We start from the raw sequence: 27,116 nt of genomic DNA, 5'->3' as shown, positions 1-27,116 counted from the left end.
CTAGAACAGGGAAACTATCACCTACAAGCCAAATATGGTATAGTAGTCAAGCTTCCCCAGACAAACAGAACCAATAGGGTAAGTATAGATACACAGTAAGAGATGCGTTGTGAAGGATTGGCTCATGCAATTATGGAGGCTAAGAAGACCTGTTATCTGCCATCTGCAAGCTGGAGGCCCAGGAGAACTACAGGAACAGTTCCAGTCCAAACTCACAGGCCTATGAACCAGGACAGCCAATGGTGTGAGTCTCAGTGCAGATTCAGACCTCAGGCTCGAGAATTAGGAGCACCAATATCTTAAAGCAGAAGAAGATGGATATACCTGCTCAAGTGAGAGAGTGAATTTGCCTTTTCTCCACCTTTGTGTTCTACTCAAGCCCTCAATGGATTGGATGCTGCTCACCAGCATTGGTAAAGGTGATCTTTACCCAGTACTGATGCATATGCTAATCTTTTCCTGAAACACTCTCACAGATACATCCAGAAATGATGGGCATTCCTTAGCCCGGTCAAGTTGATGCAAAATCAATTATCACGTATGCCCTACAACCTATTTTCGTAAGCAGTTTAATTGGAACACAGCTATATTCATTTGTTTACACATTGTCTATGCCTGCTCTTGATACAAAAGCAGAGTTGAGTAGTTGCTACAGAAACTACATGGCCTATAAAAGTGAAAATATTGACTCTCTGGGTCTTTTCCAGAGAAAGTATACAAATTCCTGGTCAAGAACTACACTGTCCAATATATTACTAGTAGCCACCAGCTGCATGAAGTGTGGCTAGTTCAAATTGAAACATGTTGTCAGTGTAAAATAGATACCAGATTTCAGAGTTAGTAGGAAAAAAAATGTAAACTACTCCATCAATAATTTTTTATATTGATTACAGAGTGAAAACTAATATTTTTTGATATATTGGGCCAAATAAAATATATTATTGAAGTTAATTTCATGTGTTTCTGTTTACTTTTTGGAACATGGCTGCTAGAAAATGTAAAATTATATACTGGGCTTGCATGTGTGGTTCACATTGTATTTCTCTTGGGCAACACTGGTATAGAAGGAAAGTCTCCAGCATGCATACGGAGCTTGGACACAAGCTGAACAGGAAAACTCTGTTCCCACCCTACCTTCCACTGTATCTTTGTTTTTCACACTCTCCCCACAGATCTTTCTTTTAGTAATTAGGCCAAGTTCACAAACTCAAAAATCTGAAATTCTTACAGGTCATTGCTGCTGAGAATTCAACAGAATAGAATATGTGTCCATCAGAATTTCACACAAAGACAGGTCAGTGGCTGGGCTGTGTAGTGGACATCTGCTGTGTGTGCTGCCTAGCAACATTCTTCCTCCTACAGCAGGGCTCTGTGCAAACTCCACAAGGGAAACACTCTTTGAAGTTTCATGATCTACATAAAAGTTCATGTACACCAATTCATTTTCAACAAAGGTGCCAAGTCCATTTAATGGGAAAGGAATAGTCTTTTCAATAATTGTTGCTAGGACAACTGAATTACCACATGCAAAGGAATAAAGCTGGATGCCTACCTCACATCATATATAAAAATTAACTCAAAATGGATCAATAATCTAAATATAAGAGCTAAAACCAGAACACTCTTCCAAAGAAAGCATCAGAGTCATGACCCTCATATTTGGCAATGGATTCTTATTCATGACACTAAAAGTGCAAGCAACAAAAGAAAAAAAATGGATAAATTGTACCTCATCAAAATCAAAAACCTTTTTGCCTCAAAGAACATTATCAAAACAGTAAAAAGACAACCTACAGAATGGGAGAACATATTTGTAAATCATATATCTGATAAAGGTATAGTATCTAGAATATACAGCATAAGGAAATCTTACAACTCAATAACAAAAGAATGAGTAAAGGACTTGAATAGACTTTTCTCCAGAAGACATACAAACGGCCAATAAGCACATGAAAAGATGCTCACCATCATTAGTCATTATGGAAATGCAAATCAAAACCACAATGAGGTACTATTAGGATGGATCTATTAGGATCTATTAGGATGGCTATAATTTTTTTTAATGGGAAATAACAAACGTTGGTAAAGATGTGGAGAAATTGGGACCCTCCAACATTCCTGGTGGAAATACAGAATAGTTCAGCCACAGTGGAAAACAGTTCGGTGGTTTCTCTAAAAGCTCAACATAGAATTATCCTATAACCCAGAAACTCCACTCCTCAGTATATACCCAAAAGAACTGAAAATAATTACTCAAATAGGTACACATACCTACATGTTTATAGCATCACTATTCACAATAGCCAAAAGGTGGAAATAGCCCAAATGTCCATCAGTGAATCAAAGGATAAATTATGATAGATACATGCTATGGAATGTTATTCATGCCTAAAGAAGCAATGAAGTTCTGATACACACTATAACCTAGGTGAACCTTGAAAACATGCCCAGTGAAAGAAGCCAGACACAAAAGGTCACATAGTCTATGATTCCATATAAACAGGAAATATCCAGAATAGATAAATCCATACATACACACAGAACACAGATTGGTGGCTGACAGGGTTTATGGGAAATGAGGACAAACTGCTCAATGGGTGTGGAGTTTTATTTCAGAGTGGATGAAAATGTTTTAGAACTTGGGAGAGGTGAGTGATGGTTGCACAGCACTGTCAATTAACTAAATGCCATTGAATTGGTCACTTTAAAATGGTTAATTTTATGTTACATGAATCTCAACTCAATACATTTTTAAATCATGTAGTTTTTGCATTCTATCCATCACAATTGTGATTTTTTTTAATTTAAAATATACTTTATGTTATTTACCCATTTCTAGTTCTTACCTCTCCCCACAAAAATCATAATAAAATTGACACTAGACTTTGTAAACTACCCCAAATTCACCGTGTAAATATCACTCTTCCACACAGTTGGTCAGAATTAGTTTCTGTTGCTTGCAACCAGATAACGTTAATTAATATGGTACCTTGGTGTGTCATTCAAGAAACCTGAACTCTAATTCTAGGTCTGCATCTAATTAGCTGTTCATCTCAAGAGAAGTTATTTGAATTAGCTTGGCTTCAGCTTCCTCACATGTAAATTAAAAGGATTAGATTAAATTATTCCTGAAGGTTTACAACTCCATGAATAATATAAAATAACATCTTCTTCCTTAATATTGTCCAAGAAGAAGTCACTGCCAGATAGTGGTGGTTTGACATTTTCCCAGAAACGAAAAAGGAAATTTGCCAGGCAGGTCCTGCTTTTTTGCTCCAGCTCCCCCTCACTGGTCTGGCTCCTCAGTAATGTTTAACACACGCATTCCAATGGATAAAATCCCTCAAAGGTCTTCAGTGTGACACTTTTCATCTCACGGACGGACGTGCAAAGGCAAGTCAAATGAAATGGTCAGAAACAATGCCCAAAATTTAAAGTTGTATCCAAGTCTCCCAACCAAATCTTTGGATTGTGGTATTGAGACTCCGCAAGGGCACTTCAGAAGTTCCTGTTGTGATTCAAAGGGCTGAGCGATAATTTGTCCCAAGAAAGCCTGGCTTTCTGTCTCGACTCGGCTGTGCAACACACAGTCTCAACTGTGTGTAACAGCCTTTCCTTTTTAAAAACAGTAATAATGGTTTCTATCTATTGTCGTAAGGATGAGTTTTAGATTGTGAAGAATTATAAGGAAAAGATAAAAACAAGTTTTAAGTATTTCATTTAAAAGCTACAAAGGCATTATGTTGGGGAAGTTTGGGAAGTTTATTAGGTCAATCTAGGCTCTAATATACTCAGATTATTGATTTCAACCTGTAAGCACAATAAATCACACTGGTCAGGGAGGTGGCACCAGCTGAAAGTAAGAACGTGGATCAATTATCTGCGAGTTCTGGGCTTTCTCACGGCCTTGCCATTATAAAACTACTTTCTTGGTTCTACCTCAAAGACCAGTCTGCCTTTCTTTATACAAACTGTGGCCACTCAGCAAAGTGCTGTGGGATCGGAGTGGTTATGCTTACCTCTGGAGTCAGAGCCCTTGGGTTCTGGTCCAAAATCCACCCAGGGAATGTTGCTTGGCCTCACTATGCCTGTTTCCTCATCTGTAAGGCAAGGAAAATAGTAATGTTTCCCCAAAACTTAGCATATATATAATTGGGAGTATGCCCGATGATATTAGATAGCATACAAGTGGTTTTCTTTTTATTTTAATAATTATGTGTTTAATTCCAAACATATTAAAATATATGTAACTAGCACACCTAGTGCTACAGTTTGAATGTGTCTCCCAAAGTTCATGTACTGGAAACTTAATTTCCACTGCATCGGAGGAAGGTCCTTGAAGAGGCAGTTAGGTCATGAGAACTCTGCCCTTGTGAATGGATTAATGCCATCATTGGGGGAATGGGTGCCTGATAAAAAGATAGTTCAGCCCCTTTCCCTCTCTCACACACATGTGTTCTTTTCCCTTCTGCCATGGACGACTTAGCAAAAAGGTCCTCACCACATGCAGTCCCTTGATCTTGGACTTCCCAGCCTCCAGAACTGTGAGCCAATAAATTTCTGTTCATTTTAAATTTCCCAGTCTCACATTCTATTACAGCATCACAAAAGGGACTAAGACACCAAGCTAACTAACAGGATTGTTTAGGGCAAATCTAAGTTAAGGAAAAGAAAAAGTGAGTTCCAAATAGTCCTAGCTGGTGACAGAAAGGTTTTTACAGAAAAAGTCTAGTTAATAATAAAAGAAATAACAGAATTAGAAATCATGATTTTTGCAATCACTTAATGAAATAATTGATTCGGGTAATAATCATCAACAGAAGAGACCATTACATGAAAAATTAATGTGGAACTTTCAAATGGAATGGTCAGGCTGTCATCTGATGAAGCTTAGCATCACTAAAAGTGGTTCAAAACAGTGGATGCCTCCTAATGACACAGTATGCAGAACACCCCCTGCAAAGCATTCTTGACCAGAACACTTAACATTAAATCAAATGTAGAGCCAGCTTCCCTTAAAGGAAATAAGAGTAATGGAGGAACAAATTAAGTAACACCGTAAGAATCCCAAATGTGTGGCCTCCTATAAGAAAACAAACCCTGTTTCTGTAACAAGTCAATAGTGCGAATGGAGGCAGGATTTCTCTAAATTAAGAGATTTCAAGGACATATGTAACATAATCCACAGACCTCGTTTGAATTTGAAAAAAAAAAAAACAGTAAATGACATTTTCAAGTCAGCTGTTGAAGTTTCTATGTGAAGTGGGATTAGATAATACCAAATAAATACTGTTTATGTTGCTAAATACGATAATGGCATTGTGGTTAAGCATAAAAATGTCCATATTTTTAGAGCTGCATTCTGAAGTACATCAAAGTAACGTGAAGTGATGTCTGTAATTCGCTTTAAAATACTTCAGAACAGAGAAAGCAAGAGAGAGAAAGAAAGAGGGGAGGGAAAAAGAAAAAATGAGGAAAATGTAGCAAAAATCATGATGATTATTGAATCTAGGTACACAATTTGCAGGACTTAGAGCAAAACAAAAATGCAGGGCCTCTTATTCATAAGTGATTAAGAATTTCAAAACAGTGACATGTTTGTTTTACAGCATTAAAGCAAACATAGACCCTCATACGCCATAAGCTCTGTACAATTCTCAGGTTGCATGCCCTTGAAGCCTGCTCTGTGTTCTGTGTGTAGAAATTTATTGTGCTATTCTTTCTACTTGTGTATATTTGGAAAATCTCCATAATAACTTAAAGGGGTCCACTTAAAAAATTAAGTAAAGATAATATGGAAAAATAGCAAAAATTGTGAAGGCTGTAGATATGGGGCTACAATTTCCAAAATACTGACATAATAATGGGAAACATTCAGAGTGGTGCCCGGCACACAGCAGATGCTGTTTAGCTCCTGCCACTACCAGCACTACTATTTTTACAAAGGCTACACTTGTAGCTAGTAAGAAACACCAATGTTTTATAGAAAGATTGCAACAACGTTTTCTGGAGAGGTTACTTTAGACACATAATGCAATCCTTACTGAGAGGTCTTCCTATATACCGAAACTCTTAAACTGAATTCTTAGCAAGATTTTTTATTGTATTTTGCTCCCTGGTACCCTAGACTCTTTAAAATTTGTTAGGAGGGATTTTTGACTGTGGGCTACTGCAGCACATAGAACAGAATATTATTACCAACTTGAAGATTGTTCCAAAAGCCAGGCTCTTATTTGTAAGTCAGGCAATGTCACTTATGGTGGTGAAGAAGGAGCATCAAAGTGAAATTAATCCCTATGGGTCTGAATCTTGGTGAATAACACTTTGGTTTTTCTTGGATGAGAAAGGCCATGTGCAAACTTCGAATGGGTATAATGAAACCTCTTTCCCCTTTAATTGTCCAAATTAAGCCCTTTTTGGATGACTTACGTCACACAGGTTTACATAAAGAATCAGTGCAAGATGGTCTTAAAAAGTATACCATTATGGGAAAGGTAATTTCCTGCTTTGGATTAAAACCTTCTCAAAAGAAACAAAATGTAAAAGGTAGATTATTGTGTATGACCTAAAACATTTGCTGAATCACAATAAAAACATCCATTACCTTAAGAAGCTCAGAGGCACAATGATTTTACCAGCATCTACTATAGCCTGTTACCTAAATCAAGTTTCACAGACCCAGAGAATCTCTTCGCCTTTTTTGTTTTTTAAACACTGGACTGAAAGTGCTCTTGAGGATCAGCAGGGTCGGTACAAACTTTATTTTGCATAAAGAGCAATTTAGGAAAAATGGATAAGTTGATGGACCACCAGTTTCTTTGTCCATCCAGATTGATAATGGTTTTATTAAGTCCCATAAGAAAAGGTATATTTTTGTAAGTTAGACTATCTACTTTGTTAAATAGTACATCGATGAGAAAATTGTCACTGCTTTTTATAGACACTCTAATGTTAACATCTTGGCATGTTTGAATTGAGGCAACACAGAGTTTTCTAATTGTTAGTCTTTAACTAGATTAAGGGGTCTACATAGAATTAAGTAGACTGCACATGGCCCAAGGGCCAGGGGTAGCGGAGATGTGTGTGGCATCTGTTGCTTCTATTAAATATTTGCACATGAAGTAGGGGCATAGGCTATCAGAAGGACTGTTTCACAGACATCCCATGCCTATTCAGTTATCAGCCCCGAAATCAGATGGCAAGAATACAACAGGAGCTATTTATACTTCATTCCCCCTGGAAGGAAAACCTTTGCTTTTCCAGAGAGCCCATCACAAGCTGAGGCCCATGCCATGTATTTATGTATTAAATACATAAATCAGCACTATAATCCAGAGATCGGGCTTCCTCTCCTTGACAGTCCTTCCTTGGCTCTCACTCCTCACCTGAGATCTCCCCCTTCGCTGCCTGGTATGCATCCAGGACACTGGATGTCACAACTCAGTTTAGAACTTACAAAAAACAAGGTTTAATACCCTGACATTATTATAAAATTGACAGGACTATTCAGAATCTGCACCTTCTAAAAAATGGAGATCCAGTCTGTGCAGTCGTCATTCCTCTTCAGTCTCTTGATTTATTTATCAATTAGCAACACTATTGCACCTTCTTCTACCTGTGTGTGACCATGGGTATTAATCAGCCCTTACTATTATTGATATTATTCTTTTTCAGTATCTGACAAACTCACAATTGCTGGTATGTACCCTTGCCTCCTTACAAAGATAGAAACATCCATCTATAATTTGTAGATAGGTATGATCCCATAATTTTTTTCAAAAGCCCACTGAATTCAAGGCTCATTCATCACTGATTTCCTTCAATGCCTTTTTTTTGAAAAGCAGTAGTTCTTTTGAGTTAATAAAATGCATTTAATGAACAAGAACAGTATCTTAAAGACATAACAAAGGTAATTATGATGATGATGAAAAAGTCAGAATCTCAGAAATTTGTGGATTTTTGGATGTACAGTACAGTACAATGTGAAAGCTGAATCCAAGAAATCACATATTCTTCTTTCCAGATCTTTATTCCTTTTGACCAGACCCACTTGTGTGTGGCCATGTGACTAAGTTTTGGCCAACAGCATATGTGCCAATTCTGACAAAGTCTTTTAAGAAACGGGTATACTTTCTTGCCCTTATTTGCCCTTCCACTGTCTGGATGCAGATAACATCATGGACCTATGGGGAGGCAGAAACACAAGGATGGGAGAAACTGGAAATCGTCCTAGAGGATAATCCTTTGCAGGAACACCAATACCAGATTGTTATGTGAGTCAAAAATAAAATTCCATTTTGCTTAAGCCATATCACACTTTAGAGTCTATGTGCTAAAGCAGTTAGTATCACCCTAATTAATTAGTGAAGTTAGGTGGTTAAAAGCACATAATTCTACCTGCGACATCCTTTAGGTGGCATAAAGATGGAAGTTAAAGGCTAATAGGATTGAAACGTAAGTATTTAAAGATGAAATCATAAGAAATATGGGAGGATAGATTTAAGTTAGGGTATTAAAGAAACAAAACTGGCCACGAGTTGATTATTTCTGAAGCAGGATATGGGTATATGGGAATCAATTATACTACTCTGTCTTGTTTGGTATATATTTGACATTTTACACAATAAAAATTTGAACAATTAAAACAATAAGGAGACTATTTGAAGGAGTTCCCACTAGTCTAGGATGGGAAAATTTGAGCATCAAAAAGGTTAATGGCTAAAATGAATTAAAGCACATAAGATATAGTTTAAAAATCCGAAAGTTCATAATGAAACCAAAAAAAAACCCTCATTTGTTACCAACTGGAAGTTATTAGACATTCATTAATCTGAAAATCAAAATATGATAAATAAACAAGTATTTTTCTGCCCTATATGAACAGTATTTGAGGATAACTGAATGGTTGATAAGAAAAAGTTCTTTATAGAACTCCATATAATACACGCAGGAGGAATGACAGAATTAGAAAACTGCCATTTTGCAACCCCTAATGAAATAAGACCTATATTCAGATACAGGCAATTGCCATCAAGGGACCCTAAAACCACCAGTTTAAGCATGATGGGGAACTTGGTAACAGAACAGGCTGACAACACCTGAACCCACTAATTAATCTTATCTTCACAAAGTGAAGTATCTCAAGAATGCAAAAACAAAAACCACATGAACTCACTACTAAATTGGAACTAATAGATCAACACTAATGTGCACATATGGTAGTGAAATTCAACAGAAATAAAGCACGTGGGACGGGGGAGGAGGGGATGGGTGAATTCACACCTAACAGGTACAATGCACACTATCTGGGTTGTGGAAACACAACTTTGGCTCAATCCGTACAAAAGCAATTTGTGTAAACCAAACGTTTGTACTCCCATAATATTCTGAAATTTAAAAAAAGAAAGAACATAACAACATTATTTCCTTCACACTGTGATGCAATAGGACATACATAGTACCACCTATGAAGTATTCTTGCCTAAATATATATATATATATATATATATATATATATATATATATATATATATATATATATATATATATATATATATATGTGTATGTATGTATATAATCAAGACTCCAAACTAAATACCAGACTACAAAGATGATGGGGTTCGGGACATGCTATCCCAAAACGTAGCACCTTGGCATTTGAGAAGACAGCAGAAGCAGGAAGGTCTCTCTCACCTTCTGCCCCTTCTCTCCTGAAACAGGTCATGAAACCTAGGGAGGCTTTTTCTGACCTTTTCCTGGAGCAGGTTATAAGACCCTCACATTCAAGATACCCTCTCTATGCCTGGAGGAAAGAAACATTCTTATCTCTGAAGACACAGGAACACAGACAAGAATCTGAACAAACAGAACTTACTAAATTCCACCCCCCCCCAGTTTATTACAATTAGATCACACCCCTTTGTCTAATCACACTCCTCCAGACTATTCACTTCTTCATCAAACCTAGCATAACAAACGCACAGGTTTACGTCTTTCCTTGGGGCTTCATTTCCTTATGAAGACCCCCATGTCACATAACCTTATATTAAATAATCTGTATGCTTTTCTCTTGCTAATTTGTTTTTTGTTATAGGGACCTCAGCCATACAACTAAGATGAGAAGGAAAGATATTTCTTTTCCCCAATAGAGGAATAAGTTAAACACTACCACAAGGGAGTCCACAGTTAAGTACATAACATAGAGCGTAAGATCCAGTTTCTCTCACAAATCAAGGACATTGGAGGGAAGGGAATAAGAGGACTATTACAAAATAAAAGAGACTTAAACAACATAACTCAATGTATAACTCTCATTTGAATCCCAGCTTGAACAAAACCAACAACAAAAGGACACTTAGGGTAATGTGGAATATGGACTGGATATGAGAAGGTATTAATGAATTATTTTTAATTTCATTAAGTGTGATGATGGCATGATCTGTAAGTAAAGAGGAGAATGTCCTTAACAGTTGGAGATACATGCTGAAGAATTTTTAGGTGACAAGGTGTGATACTCCGGGTGTGCTTTAAAATACTCAAGCAAAAAAACAAAGAAAAAAGAAAATGGGGAAAGATGAAATAAGAATGACAAAATAATGATAATAATAATTACTGAAGGTGGATGATGCATACATGGTGTTCATTATGCTATTAGTTCTAGTTTTAGAATATATTTGATATTTTCCAGAATTCATTTTTTTAAGGCACAACCTTGGAGTCAGACATTGGTTTGACCAGCTCTTCCACTTCCAGCTGTGAGAAATTGGGCAGATCACTCTGGCCTGCACATTGCCATCCTCTGTGTCATCAAGAGCACAGGCACTTCTTCTAAGAGTGCTCCAGTACTGTTCCTGGGATTTTCTTCCAAGCTCTGACATCCATTCTGTGAATTTTGATGTTCACACATGCACAGACCACAACAGTTATGTTCCAACTGCTACCTACCTGGAGTGATTATATCATCATCAATTCTGAGATATATCCCAATTTTAAAGATTAAAATGTGAAAAAATATGCATATAAAAATCTATGAAGAACATGGAAAGGAAGTTATGGTAATAAAAACTGCTGACAAGAATGAGATTTTCTAAAAACCTACAAGACATCCCCTGCTTTGGCTCCAGAGGTACCTTACCTCTATCTCTTATTATTCGTGGATTATTTTTGGCTTACAATATCTCACCGGCTAAAATGCCTCCATTCTTCTAGAAGCTACAGCAGCCACCACTGAGTTGGCAAATGACAAGCCCTCAAAATGTTTCTGATTGATGTTTGTTGCATGAATAATAAATTTGCAAATTTTACATCAAAAAAGAAATATAACACATGCAAAGAGGTGGCGAGAGTCTGAAGCCCTTCTGTACAAAGTTCTGGAGGCTAATTTAAGAAAAATCTATCAAGAATTTATGTGTGACCATTTTTCCAAAGTAGAGTCAAAATTCATGAAGCAGGGCAAAAGTTACACTGCATCTAATGATGAGTAGGAATGCAAATCTGCTCCACAGAGATCCTCTCTATACACATGTTCTAGTAATGTCAATACTCCACCAGAAGATACAAGATTCAGAAAACCAGTAAGGAGATAATCTTTGAGAAAAGACTTTTACTGGAGCCCTAATATAATGTTTTCCTTCAAGTTCGTGTCCTGAAAGAGCTTTATAAATGTATGATCTAAATGAGAATATCATTGTATTTTGTTTCCTAATATCCCTCAGATAGGATATAAGGCATATACAAAGTCTACTTAATAATAAATCATGGTAAACAACATTTATTAAGTTATCTTAGGCACCAAGCACTCAAGTTCTTTCCAGAGCTGCCAAAATTGGCTGAACCCTGATGCAGTGACCCTGCAGCTTTACCAACATCGCAATTACTCCTAGCAACAACCCTGCAAAGCACAGTGCCACCTTCCATACATTTCCAGGATAAAGAGGTTTGATGTTTAGAGAGACCTGGTAAATGGCCCAAGTCAACAGCCAATAAATAGCCTATCTGCGACTCACACCCAGGGCTATGAAAAACCAATGCTAGGGGCTTGTGTTTTTAACCTAAACACACCAGTGTTACAAAAATGAATCAAGGCAAAGGATCAGGGTTTTTCTCCTGCCCCATATCTCCAACTGCCGCAGATAAATACTTTTATGAATTGCAAAGAAAATGAATCACTGAAAGTCCAAGTTTTTTGTTATTAGATTCAGCAGACAAATTTACTCTGTTAAATTGCACGTGAGTTTCTAAATCCTTACTCTTAATTTCTATGCTTATTTTGTCCCACACTGTCACCAAGGTAAGGCCAGCTCTTTGAGTAGCGCTGCACTACAGTATTTGTTAGATCCATGCTTAGAATGAACACTGTTTATAACAAGGTTCCAAGATTCCTCCAGCTACTGAGAGACTGATAATTCTTTCAGATGTTAATCTATTATTTTTTAAAAATTAAGATAACTGTTATCATTTTCTTCTATCCTAAAAATATTCACCCAGATACCAGCTATAGGTTCCAAAGTAAAAAAAAAAAAAAGAAAGAAAGAAAGGAACTTCTGAAGTTTTCTATTGATTTATGATATAACTGCTATGGTATTTTGATAAACATTAAAAGAAAAATGTGAAACTTTGAAATAGTTTTTTTCACCAAGATAACAATACTGAAGCCAGGGAAAGAGGACCAGAAGAAGCAGATCCTCCCTCTTCCCACCCACTGATTCTCCTTCCAATCCAGCCTGAAAAGTGAGTAGCTGTTGGAAAATAAGTACTTAAGAGGTCTCAAATATAAGGTGACACATGGAATTCTTCAACCTGCCATGCCTCTTGAGAAGTTCTCAGTCAAATAACAAAAATGATACCCATAATATATTCACACAAAAAAAATAGATCCTGGAAGGAAAAAGAGGGTGAGGGAAGTCTTCAATGCTTCTTGGATTTTTTTTTTTTTATTGTGCTCTAAAGTTCCAAGTTAAATTTTTTAACGTCACCAAAACTCATGTGACCTTGATACAAGTCAATGGGTCAAATCCATGGCTTTTCTGTCTACTCAAGAAATTAGTATGGGAAGGCAAGGAAGGGCAAGATATGGAAGAGAGAAATTACTAGACAATTGTCAGCAATCTGGAGCAAACCCAATCTGAAGGAAACAATTAGAAACTGGCACAGGTCCCAAATCAATAAGCGGAGGTGGCTGTGGGCGGTGAACATAATGGCTGGGTAATGAAAACTAAAATGCAGGTAAGCAAGCACCGGGAAGGAAGCAGCTCCTCTGTGTCTCTCTGGCTGAGCAGAGGGTCGTCTATCCGGAGACTGGGAAAGGCCTGTCTGAACAGGCTCTCACAGCCTAGCTAGTCCCTGCTGTCACAGCCTGCGTGAATCAACAGTGCTGGTGTGATTTTCCCAAACCCCGTAAGAAATAAAGTCCTCACAGCTCGCCTTGTCAAGCTCCGAGTACAGTCCCGACAGGAAAAACACTTCTTACAGAATATGCAATGGATTCGGAGAGCTTTGGAGCCGCGTTTCCCATTAGCTCTAATGGAGGCTGTGCTAATAAATTCCCCGGCTCTGGGCTGAACAGGTGTAATTCAGTAATGCAGCTGTAATTGAGTGATGTCAACTCAATATAATTTGTAATGTTTTTCTAACAAATTATCTCATTTTTTTCCTTAAAAAAGGTATCTGTGATTCCATGTGATAAATTGCTTTAAAAGGCTGACATACAGTGCTAACGATAAAGATCTTTAATTGATGGAAATGTTAATAGTAGCATCGGCTAAGAATTATCTTAGCTGATTCCTTATACGCTATTAACCTTATAAACATATAAAAGCTTTCATTTTTGACCAGCAAATGTTTTGAATTTGTGACTCATGGTCCTCAGATATTTCTGTATTTCATCACTATGATTATTCTACTGGAGAGGTTCTTTATAAACCCTGCAACTTGGCCATTCCCCTCCCTGCAGTTTCCAAACCAGATGCACACATTGCCATCCCTGTGCCTGTGAGGAGGCTGGTCTCCTAGTCTGGACCGCTATCTCCTCCTCTTCCAGGTACCCAGTCAAAATTCCGCTTCTCCATGAAGTTTTCCAGACCTATGCTCAGAATTACTCCTTTGCACCCCATACTCCTAGGGCACTTTGAGGTCCCTCTATTACTGTCTTACACATCAGAGCCCCTTGCACATGCTACTCCTCTGCTGCTGCCCCTGGCAAAGGCCCACTCATCCTTGCAGTTTCAGTTCAATGTCTCACTGCAAAGAGAACCTTCCCTGCCTCAGATTCGGTAAAGCATATTACACATGCGTCCTCATACCTCTGCATTCCTTTCCTTTGTTGCACTAACCACAGTTCTCATTAGTTATTATTTGTGTCTCTCTCTTCTAACTAGGACTAGGCTATAGGCAAGGCCTGTGCTGAGTTTTTCCCAAATCTAGTAGCAAACACATAACACTCCATACCTGAAAAAAGAGTGAATAGATGAATTAACAAACAAACATTATCCCTGTGTCTGTCTTAATCTGCCTCTATCTGTCCTCTCCACCAGACTGTGAACTCACAGACAACTCATTGCTCATTGTAGCCACCATAATGCTTAACTAGCGTCTTGCACGTAACAGAGATGAGCAAAACTCAGTTGTACTAAATTGAATTTCCTCTATGTATTGTACAATAGTATTAGCATCACGTTAGCCATAGAGACTTCAGTCCCCAATGCTTACTGTATTTTAGACCATCCGCTGTCCACTGACACTCATCAAGCTCCTACCACATGCTGGACACTGTGCAAGATACTGTGGAACAGAAGCAAGTGATATTTAGAACCAAGTACTCCACAGATTCAGGGTGATTCCCATTTATAACTACATTTCTACATCCATGCCAGACACTGGGGGAATTATAGAGGTTAATCAAATGCAGACGCTATCCTCAAGGAGCTCAGGATCTAGTAGAAGAGATAAAAATGAAGGAAAAGTATCAGGAGGTAAAAACCTATGAGCAACATAAGAGGGGTCCCAATGAGGATTCGAGGTGTTCCAATGAGGGACAGAGGGAATATAGGCTTAAGTGGGGGTGGTTTTTAAAATGAGTCCTACCCAGGTGGATATTGAGATTGGGGATGCAGCCAAAAGGAAGCTGGAGAGCAAGACCATTGATTCATTGATTGAACAGATCTTTATCACCTACCATGTGAGGTGTAAGTAAACCTGAATCTACTCTCAATAGAGTTTACATTCCAATGGCAGACACAAACAAAAGCAAACAAGCAAAAATGCCAGGTGGTAACGAGTGCTCTGAAAAAAATAACACAGGCCAGAGAAAGGGGCCAAGTGATGAGAATCCGACCCTAGACAGGGTGGTCAGGGGAGGCCTTCCCATGGCAATTGCACTGAACCATGACCTAAATGAAGAGGAGGAGTGAGCCACGCAGCACTCCATGGGAAGAGCATTCCCAGCAAAGCGAACAGCAGTCCTGTCCACAGAGTAGGGACTGCTGATCCTCTTCCTTCTCAAACTGGGGTCTTGGGCATGTTAGTAGGACTCTGAATATTCTTGGTGAGAATTTTTAATTTTTGTTTTTATTTAGGTAATACTCATTTAAAATGTTGCAGATGTATTCTGGGATCAGCTCTATCACACCTAAAATATGGATACCAGCACAAAATTTCTGCACCTGGCTTTGCATTTGTGTTTATAAATGTGGTGGTATCAGTAGTGCTATTTTAATTGTCACAAGCTAAAGATAAAAGAGACAGACTTGCTACTTAAATAATGCATTTGTGCCTCATGACTTCATGAGGGACGGGGTACAAACGAATTGTCCCAGCAGTAGCAGCTGAAAGTGTTAGGGGAATGAAGTCATCACACAGGCAAAGCTAACACAGGCCTTTGACATAACAGATATCCCATACCGGTATTTCCAGAGATGATTCTCTTTAAATAAAACAACATCGTCCATTGTGTTAATTTACTGTTGCTAATTTGAATTTAGCTTTGTCATTTTGATTGCATTTAATCTGCAAATGTATACTGGTTTCAATTTGTCTAAGAACTATACACACACAAGTTTTTACCTAGTTTTATATATTCATGTGTTTCAGTAATGCAGTAACAAAAAAATTAAGACAACATTGGGGGTTTGTAAGAATTTTTTCCCTCTAAATGGCATCCACATGTTACTCAAGTCTGTCCACAGTGAAAGCTGGCGGTGGAAATAGTCTTTGTTTTCCAGAACCACTGCCACATCTTAGTTCTCCGTGGTTTCCAATGAGCCACATGGTAAATACAGGAAAGAAAGGAAGTGAATACCTTTGGTAGGAAAAAATATCACAGATTGGATACAGCCAAGGACTGTAACTTTTCTGTACACTAAAAAACACAAAGGCCATAATTTATATAACATATAGGTTAAGTCTCCTTCAGAATATCCAGGCCATTGGAACATTAAGCTTGGAAAGCATGGAGGGGTGGAGGATTGGGGGAGAGGGGAAAGAAGCTGTTATGAAAGGTTCACTGCACTCCAGTGACAGATTAAACTCAGAGACAGAGGAAGAGTCAAGCATCACTAAAAATGCAAAATAAATCCAGCTAAATATATTTCACCTGCAAGGAAAAGTTTTTCTCACGACACAAGACTGTTCTATGCCAAGAAATGTGAACAAGACCTAAGACGACTGTCTGAAAAGCTCAGGCAGTTGGTGAAGGAGCTCTGGGTCATAGAACCTTATAAACCTCACAACTGGAGTAGCTGAGAGCTGGCATCTGGAATCAAACTGGAGTTCAAGAATCACCTCCAACAGAGGGCAGCTCTGAGACCTAGGAGATTCTTTAATATCACAGGAAAAAAAGATAAAATAATACCTGCATTATAAGGTTGTTGAAAAAATTCAATGAGATAATCCTCATAGACCACTTAGAACACTTCCTGGCATATAGTAAGTGCTCCATAAACGTGAGCTATGATTTTTACAGTGCTATAGGTCTATGATTATATAAGCACAAATCTCCACGGATGACATAACAGACTGCTTTACTCAATTCTACAGTGCTGCAACAATAACTCCATATTTTACATACTCCAGTAAAATGTGGACAGTTTCCAAATATGACAGTTACCAATGATTAATATATACACATGTGAAGTGTATTTAAGATTATTCTTAAAATAGCAACATTCTCACTCATCTCCCCCCCACACACACACACATACTTCCTAAGAAGGAAAGATGGGGTAGATCTACAGAAAGCACATAACCCAACAGCCTTACATGGTGGGTACTATTATTATGCCCATTTTGCAGGTAAACAAACCATGCCCAGATAAGAGGATGGATTTGCTCAAGGAAATGTAGGTCATAAATGATGCAGCCAGGATTGGAATCCAGGCAGTCTGGCTCCAGAATTCACTTTCTTAATTACCGCACAACTCTGTTCCTCCAAGTTGTATCCTCCCTCTGAGTCCAGTAAAGAGAAACTCTGGAAACTGCTGGTCCATAATTGTTTATTCCTCTAGACTCTCCAACTTCTGGCCCTAAAAAACTAGCTTGTTTCCTTCCCCAACTAAGCACTTCCCTAAGTTACAATTTATTGTTATCCTGTTAGCTAATAAACAGAGTCCATTAAAAAATCATTCATTTGAACAGTGTTACAGTAACTTTTATGAATGAAACTTAATTTGAAAATACTGTCCAACATTTTACACAATGTCCCATTGGCCACAGCTAACTAAATTAATTCACACGTGAATTTAATTCCACAAAGAATGGATGCTTTGCTTCTGTCAGATAATGAAAACCATTTAATTCAATGTGACTTTTTTTTTTTTTTGCCAGAAAGCACTGAGTCAAATTGAATACTCATATACTGAAGGAAATCAGTTAATTTTGGATGCCTGTTTACACATGTTCTTGTGCTTCAGGTGAGTCTGCATGATAGTTTATCCTTTTCTCAAATTACCCCAAGTAATATTATCATTTGTAAACAGCCACACATCCTCTTTCAAGTATGAAGAAACAGAGACCTTCGATGTTTCAAGGGACCTTCAAGTCCCCAAAATCTGCTTCAAAGGAAACAACTAATGATTGTCTTTGAGACATGGACCCCAGCCTTCAGCGCCTCGAGGGTATGGAACGACCCAACCAAGCAGCTCTGCACAACAGGTCCTCGAATAATGCTGTTTCATTCAACATTGTTTGCTTGAAACATGGATGAGGAAAAAAGTCAATTCCCAGGCAGGGCCTTTGTCTGTGCAGTGTTTGCATCTTCATCCACATCCGTGTGGGTTTTCTCTCAGTACTCCGGTGTCCTCCCGTATCCCAAAGCTATGCACAAGAGGCTAACTGACATGTCTCAATGGCCCCAGTCGTGTGTGTGTGTGTGTGTAAGTGCATCCTGCAATGGGTGGATTTCTGCCTTGTGCCTTGAGCTGCTAGGACAGGCTCCAGGCACCTGAGACCCTGAGCTGGAATAAGCAGGTAAATAATTATCTTACTTGTTTTTATTAATCTTTCTTAAATGTATGTGTAGCTCACGTTTATTTCAATGTTTAATATCAGAAGTGTTGGGGTTTTTATTTAGAAGTTTGATGATGATTTTGCGACCACAAATACGCTGTAGGAACTTAACTCTTGTTTATCAACTGGTCAATGGTATCAAATGATATACCAAATGGTCAAACCAGTTATATGTCAGTTTGACTTAAAGTCATAGTTTCTAAGAACCTATCAAATATGTTAAGTGAGGACTTACTGTACCTTACAATCGCTGAACAGGCTGCCACCTGACACCCTAATGAGCTACACTGATGGCAGTCAATCGAGAGACATATCTGTGGCCAAGAAATGAAAGCCAGCACCTTTCTGGAGGAAGAAGTACAGAGGGAAACTCCCTAAAGCTGGAGTTAGTTACTGTTTCCTAACAGTAGCTTGCTGCTGGAGTTTAGCTGTCATCTGTGTATACTCCTCGTTAGGAACTGCATTATGGGCCATCTCATCTCCTCCAGCTGCAAGCAAAGGCAATGCCCTTGAATTGCCCTGTGGCCCAGGTGGGTGACTAATGCCTGGGACTCTGGCTTCTTGCTTGATGCTTGGCCTTCAGAATTACATGAACCTGCTCTGAAAGACACACCACTGTCACAGAGGTATGGGGACAGAATAAGCTCCAGATGGAAGACTGCCAATGTCAATCAGTCACTGTTCTTATAGCCTGGCTGGCTTTTCATCTAAGCAACAGCAGATGATGAATCCATGGCACTCAGTTCCTCAGCTCAATTAGGTCTTAGGATCGGAGGTCATGTTATCCTGGTTTCTAAGCACTGCCTACCAAATGTTTTTGTTTGTTTTTGCCTCGTCCCTGCTATTCATTTATAGTAGCTTCTGTTGATAACATTCATCCCTGACCATGTCTTCCCATTTTCAAGTGACTGTTTCACTATTCCGCAGAATGTTCCAGCTCTTCAATGAACTATACATTATTGTTGAATCAGCTGCCCCATAAAGAGATAAAATCTGGATCCAATACAGGACTTGTTGTCGGCAGAGAACAGATAAGGTGAAGAATTAGCAGACTAGCTGGGAAGAAGAGTGAGATGATTGGAATTTATGAAACATTTAGGAGGCTATTGAACACCTTCCCTTTTTTTTTCCTCCTTTGAGTCTCTGGATCTGCCAGTTTCAGCCGGTTTGTTTTATGTTCCTGTTGTGATCTATGTTTAGTACAGGCTGTTGACATTGCACCTCAGTTACAGGTTAGGGCCTCTGTGTGTCCTGTCCTTATCTATTCAGTCACTTGTTTCCTTTCAAAGCTTCAATTTTTAAAAATACACATGTTATTTCATATCAAAGGCATATCATTGCATTTCATAAATTCCTAACCCTAGACTCCAGATGCTCAAGGTAAATTTTTAATTCATTTCAGTTATTTCTGCATTTTCACTATAAGCTTGCACTAGAAATAACAATAGTTGACATTTTTCAAGATGCTATACATGTAGCAATTTGTTTAATCTTCACAACAACCATACAGGGAAAGTATCATTATTACCCTCTTTTATAGATAGAACAACAAAGGCCTAGAAAAGTCCGTGGACTTGCTTGAACATACAGCTTACCAATGATGCAGCCAGGATTCAAGTCAGGCAACATAGCCCTAGAACCTGTGTTCTTAACCTCCACATGACACTGTCCCTCAGAAGGGGTGTTACAACTCCCTAGGTTTCCATTCCAAACTCTCCAACATAAAATACTACTGATAGAGTACATGTTATTACAAAACATGTATGAAAGTATATAAAGATTGAATTTCACCTCTTCTTCCTCTGATCCCCCTACCCTCATATCCTCACAATTTCATTCGCCAAGGGAGCTGATATTAGAGCATGTATCTCTGTTTTAGCATATAGACATACATTTTTACACATTTTTATAATACATACTGTTCTGCCACATGCTTGACATCTTTTCTTGTCAATACATAGAGATCTACACCATGCTTATTAATGGCTGCAGAGTAATTTCAATGTATAGACATATAATACTATATTGGACTTTTTATATACTTGGTCAAGTGTATCTATGAAGTATGTTGCTAGACATTTCAAACAATTTCTGGGTCAAAACTCTGCAACTATGGTTGATATTTCCAATTGCCCATTTCAAAGTTTACTATTTTATTTATATCCTTAACAAGGTGCATGAGCCTATATCCCCCACATTTTTGCCCACAGTGCTTCTTATCCCAACCAAATGACTTTTAATTTAATTATATTAAAATGGGGTTATAATGAGTTCCCTAAGATTCCCTTAGAGATTCCTGATTTACTAGGATCTACTTGACCAGTCTGGAGAATGAAATAAAGCAACTACCCAACCTCAAAATATCCTTTTGCCTCCCCCAAACAACTCTTCTAATCTGAACTCATTCATATGGTGACCCTCCAGTTCTCTCCAGATTTAGTTATAGATAGATGACTCTCATGGAACCTCGACCAAAAAATAATAATGGAAAAAAAAAGACTTTTGGGTAGGGAAATTATGACTCACCAAGGTCACTAGAGACATCAAGAATTGTTTCCCACGTCCCCAGGCATAAACTAAAATAGCCACTGCTTTTTGACAGCATAAATGCAGAATGTGTCCCAGTCTGAATAGAAATGAGCAAATTTTGAGTGCAGAACTGAATTTCTGGGAGCTGTGGTAGTTATCTAGAGGCTTGAATTAGGTAGTTCTGATCTATCTCAAAAGGAATAGAAAGCATTATTCCAGGTAGTTACTGCCCCTTCAGTGCAGTCAAAGGACCCTCCTTCTAGCTCCACAGGATGGCAGTTGCTATCCATCAGCTCTACTCACTGAAGATCCCGTGCTTTGTATTCCAAAATGGCACTTCAAAGCACTAAGTGGTGTAATTAACACAGTCTCATAGAGACATCATCATTTTTTTCTTCATCATCATCTTCGTCGATATTAGTTTTACATGAACTATGCACTAATCCTCAGATCAACTTCATGGGGTAGGTTCCATGATTATCCGATTTTACAGATGTGACTACAAGGCCACAAGTTCATAAGTGATATAGTGCCAGGGCTCAAACCACCACTCTTGATCATTGCACTACACTCCCTTCCACAGTCATATATATATATATATATATATATATATGTATGTATGTATGTATATCAGAAAAGCAGAAGAATCCCAAACATGGGGAAGATGGAAGAGAATAGGGGAAGGGGTGTATTGGAGCATAAGGGGCCGTCCAATTGTAAATTCTTGTTTCATAACATCGTCATATAACTAAAAAGGCATCTAAACCAAACTCAGATGTCTGTGAGGGCCGGGAAAGTAACATAAATGAGTAAAGAGGGCCAAGTGGATGATAAAGGGAGAGGCAAAGAGTGTGGTGAACCAAAACACATCCCCAGCCTAAAGAGGGCAATCTCTTGAGCTGAATACTTCCCTTTGTTCATGCAGCTCAAATGTTGCCATATCAAGGAATTCCTTCAAGAGAGGCAAAAAAAAAAAAAAAAATGCTATTTTTAATGCAAAATGTTTCTATTTCTAACTTCTAATTTCAATGTTTTAAAAACATTTTGAGGGTGAGTTTGTACTCTCTGGCCTCCACACATGAGTGATAATGTGGAAGGTGTTGTAGAAGCACTGTGAGATGTTTTCCTAGCAGCCATCTGCTCTCCACCCTTGCTAACACATCCTGATCTTTCTCAGGTGCATGGAAGGTGGTAATGTGCTCAGGGAAGATAGGCCCTCTCCATAGCACAACAAGCTGAAACTTGATTAGCTTCAGCTATTGCCAATTAGCTTCAGCAATTCTCCTTTGCCATTGACTAGCCTGGAAGGGAATGCACAGGTGACCAAGTTCTAAACAAATAAAAACAAAAATAAATCTGCTAAGAGATTTTAAGTAAAGATTTTCTTTCCTGAAGAGTACAAGAGAGATGGTGAGAGATGCTCACCACTAAAAGGCCCTTTTTGCCCCCTTCCCTCCTATCCTGTGTTGATGCTAATCTGGGACACTGGTGTTGAAAGCCCTAGCAGCCCTTTTATAAGCATGAGGTAACAAGTCTGAGGATGAAGACCAACACACCACCAATGGTGGAATGGAAGCAGAGAGAGGTGTGAATACTTGTTAAGTAGCTAAATCAACCCTGAGACTACTTGTCTGGAGTCTTCTTGTATAGAAAACAGTAAATATCCTTGTGTTTTAGGACACTATTCACTGGTTTTTCTGTTACTTGGTGCCTAATATATTCCCCTGAAGGATTTGTCTTTCAACCTCACTTCAGAGTTCTAGCCTTTTGTTTACAGCATCCTTAATGTAGGGAAATTTCAGCAACATCAAGTTTATGCAGTTGGAGTCTGCAACTAGATATGAGATAAGGCTCTGCCACTTGAGAACACCCACACTCTGCTTCAAAAATTTAAATTACACTGTTAGTTTTTCAAGATGGATGAAATCCTTTACAGGATCATATAGCAAAGACTAAAACTGCTCTCACAGTTGCCAGGCAACTACATATATGCTGCCTAGAGACAAAAATTCATGACCTTTGACTTCCCAAGGCAAGGTCTTTATCCATAACTGATATGCACGTGCCCAAGTCTGCACTTTCCATCCAGCAAAGGTCACGGTGTGTATGTGGGCCATCCAACAATCCCAGGCTCATTATATTGCCAACTTGTATCATTCCTGAGCACATCATAAATTGTAGTTTCTGCATGCAAACCAAATGACAGAGCAAAGACTGTCCTAGGGCATAATTCCCTGTCCTTTGGCCTGTCTTGTTATATAGACTGATTGGGTATCACCCAGGCAAAGGAAACGAACATATGAAGGTTCCTATCAGCCTGAAGAATCACTGTCAGGTGAACAGAGTTTTGTAAACATCTCCAACGTTCAAGGAAAGTTTGAGTCTTCACAGTGGGTGATGTGATCAACTTCAATAATGCCTCAAGGTCCTTCTATCTCATGAGTTAGTTAAACTCACACACAGAGGCTAAGAGGTGCTCATCATTCTATTAAGCAAGGAAAGCTCAAATGTAAATATAGATGGTGCCCTCACATTTACATTTCATAATGAGCCAAGTGTTCTGTCTTTACCAGTGAATTTTTGAATTCTGTAAATTCACAAAATTATGGTGTGTAAAAATCAAGAGAAACCCTGAGATCAAAGGGTCCAATCCAAAAGAACTTAAGACACACACACAGCCCCTTAGGGGAAAACCCAGAGCCCAAGTTGCTCGATTCCCAGTCTACTGCCCTTCGCCAAACCTAATATGCTTGTCTCTCATGCAATCAATCCTTCATGATTGTGATGATAAAGGTCAGGGACAATTTAATTTCAGCCTGACAATAAGCCAAAATCTCTATGTAGCCATTAGTTGCTACGTTCGTCAGAATTAGGTTAAGTTACATGTGAGTCACCTTCTACCCACCACCCCCCAAAAAATTAACAGTGACTTAACCACACAAGCTTTTATTCTCTCATTTAATGATTTTAGAGTTCAGCAGTCCAGAGCTAGCATGGCAGTTCTACAAACTTATTACAGACATCCAGATGCCTTCTAACTCACCACTTCTCCATTCCTAAAGGATAACTGTCTTAGTCTGTTTGGTGCTGCTATAACAGAATACCTGAGACTGGGTAATTTATAAAGAATAGTGATTTGTTGGCTCACAGTTCTGGAGACAGGGAAGCCCAAGGTCGAGGGGCCACATCTCGTGATGGTCTTCTTGCTGTGCCATACATGGTGGAAAGCATTACATGGTGAGAGAAAGCATACAAGAGAGCAAGGGGGAACCAAACTCACTTTTATAACAACCTCCTCTTGATAATGAACCCATTCCTGTAATATTGACATAAATCCATTCATGAGGCAAAGCCCTCATGACCTAATCACCTCTCCAAGGTCCCACTTCTCATCATTGCATTGGGAATTTAATTTCCCACACATGAACTTTGGGAGAAATATTCAGGCCTTGGCATTCACCTTCCTTAACATAGCCAAAAGTAACTAATGAGCCCTTATATCTGCATCCCCATCAGCAAAAGGGAGGAAGCTCTGATATCCTGCCCCTTTAAGGATTTTCCTACTTTGGGTACCTCCAAAAGCAGAGCCTGAGACAAGGACCACGGGCACAGGTTCAGATAGCTTATTTCGAGGGTGATCTCAGAAACCTGGAATGAGAGAGAGAGCAAAGGAAGAACTGGAAGGAAAGGGGGAACAGCCAAGAAAACATATGTTATCAACTCCTTGGGGAATATATAAGCAACTGTATAGAAGGCACCTCAAAACTATCCATCTATTAATATTTGATGGAAGGCTGAGGCAATCTACCAATTCCTGAACCCATTGGTTGAGAGTTGCACCAGAGATATTACTTCCCTGACCATGCCTGTGCATAGGTGGGGAGGCCTTCTTCAGGTTTAGAGTAAGGCCTAAACCAGAATAGTAGAAAGACAGCACAGCAGAACTTGAGGACCCTGGCAGCACCTGGAAGTGTTTGCCACAGCTGCACTGGAATTAGGTGGGGCTAGAGAACGTGGCTTGGTGCACCTGCTACAAGAACATGCCCGGAAAGTTGCTCATAAAGCTTCTTATTACATCTATGAATCAAGAATCCCCAAGGTGACCTTTAGTTTCAATGATTCGCTAAAAAGCCTCCAGAACCCTAAAAAGCTATATGCTCATGGTTATGGTCTATTACAGAGATAAGATACGTATTAAAATCAGCAAAGGAAAAACGAACATAGGCAAGAATCCCGAAGAAACCAAGCACAAGCTTACAGTTGTCCTCTACCACCAAAGTCACAAAAATGCTTCTTAATTGCCCCAGAAACTTTGTATGACAACATGTCGAAAGTATTGCCAACCTAAGAAGCTCACCTGAGCCGCCGTGTACACAATTTTTATTGGAAGTCAGTCACATAGACATGAAGTGCCTGCATGACTGACCTTAATTACCCAGTCTCCAGGCTCCCAAGAGGTTAAACTGATACAGCATAGCCCAGGGCTTCAGGTGAACAAAAACAGCATTCACCATAAATCATATTTCAGCATAAACTAGTATAAACTATCTGGCAAGGCCCAAGGTCTTATTAGGTGGGATATTTCAAGAGCTCAGAGTTTATCTCCCAGGATCTGGTAAAGAGCCTTTTCTTTGGAATGTGCAGAATTTGAACACCCTAAGCCATCCGAGTTAATCTTTTACTGCACAACCTGTTTAGCCAGAACTTAGTCAAATGACCATACCCACCTGCAACACAAGTAGGAAATGCAGTCTTTGTTCTAGGAAGCTGTATGCCCACTTAATATTTGGGAATTCTATTATAGCATTGCCTGGGTGGCAGTCTTCCTCGGTTCTTGGTGTGTTCTTGCCTGAAGAATGACCAAACACACAACTGTGTCAAATCCAGACTGTTATTCTGGTTCTCTGACTCCCTGCTTGGAAAAATCACCAGCAGAGCCAATGTGACGGAGTAACCTCAGCAAACAGCAATTTCACACGAGCAGCTCTTCATCGTAAAAAAAAAACAGGTCAGTCTCCGTGAATAGAGAGACAAACCAACTTATGGACGAACTTACGGACGAACTCACTAACTCATTCTCTTACTCTGACTTTTCGGATTGTTACCTTTTATTGGCCCAGTCTGGGGGCGGGCTCTCAGGAGGTGTGGGATGTTATCAAATGATGAACAGGTGTCCTCAAAATTCCATCTGCATACACGAGCTCCCTCTCAGAAAGCCCACCTGGGGGAGTGGTGGTGAACCACAATGCAGATTCAAGCTAATGGCATAATAATTACTCTCAGTTTTCTCAAAGTCACTTTCTAAATCCTATCATGCCTGGGTTTGGGAATTCCCAGATTAATAAAACATTCCCTCCTTTCCCAGGTGTAGCAATTGCTAGGGATAGGATTAAGGGTGGGGCAACACAAAAAAGGAATGCCCACCCTGATCCTCCTTCCCAGGTGGAGCAAATGCTCAAGACAGCACCAAAACAGGGCACTCTTGTCTCTAGAAGAGCCAGAGATCCTGTCTACCTAACATTAAGTGCACACTACCTTAGTCAGATAAATGGACCAGATAAGCAGGATGGGGAATCAACATTTTTGATTGGCATAGTACCAGGTACACAGAACTTAGCAAATAAATGTGTGATGTGTAAATGAATGAATGAATTTTGGTGTAAAAAGGCAGGCTGCATTATGTCAAAGCACGAGGTCATTCACTGGGTTAGGGAGGACCAGAGGAAGGAGCCCAGAGCAGGAGATGAAGTCCAGGGAAGAGGTAGATATTCAAAATACTGTGTCTCCTCCTGCAGTTTTGTGTAGGTCACTGAAAACATTTGGCATGCCAGTGAAAATCACTCAAAAGACTCCTGCTGAAATGAACAGACTTGTTTGGAAATTTGCAAATCTCAGCTGCCTCAAATTCATCTCTGCCTTTCTAACCTATCATGACCCGATGCAATCTCTCCAGCTCTATCCAGGACAATGGGAAAAGGAATTGTGCATATAAGCCTCCTGCCTTCCCTGTTCTTTCTCTTTGTAACCAACATGGTGCTACAAAACAATTACCAATTGCCCCTTTTGAGAGCATCTCCTCTTGGACTGCC

At 39.1% G+C, this 27,116-nt stretch overlaps 1 long non-coding RNA gene across 1 annotated transcript in view; it reads right to left on the bottom strand.

Moving 5' to 3' along the window:
- Positions 1-25,822, bottom strand: part of LOC123623642 — a 90,633-nt gene extending 64,811 nt beyond the window's left edge. Inside the window, exons 1-2 of the long non-coding RNA XR_006729952.1 lie at positions 25,755-25,822; positions 4,020-4,100 (exon numbers count right to left, since the gene is read on the bottom strand). This is a non-coding gene — a long non-coding RNA (uncharacterized LOC123623642). The remainder of the gene's footprint in view (positions 1-4,019; positions 4,101-25,754) is intronic.
- Between the last annotated feature and the right edge of the window lie 1,294 nt (positions 25,823-27,116).

Source organism: Lemur catta, chromosome 18, assembly GCF_020740605.2.
Source record: "Lemur catta isolate mLemCat1 chromosome 18, mLemCat1.pri, whole genome shotgun sequence".
Taxonomy (NCBI): domain Eukaryota; kingdom Metazoa; phylum Chordata; class Mammalia; order Primates; family Lemuridae; genus Lemur; species Lemur catta.
The sequence above is the reverse complement of the archived record's forward strand: the minus strand, read 5'-3'. Positions and strand labels throughout refer to the sequence as shown.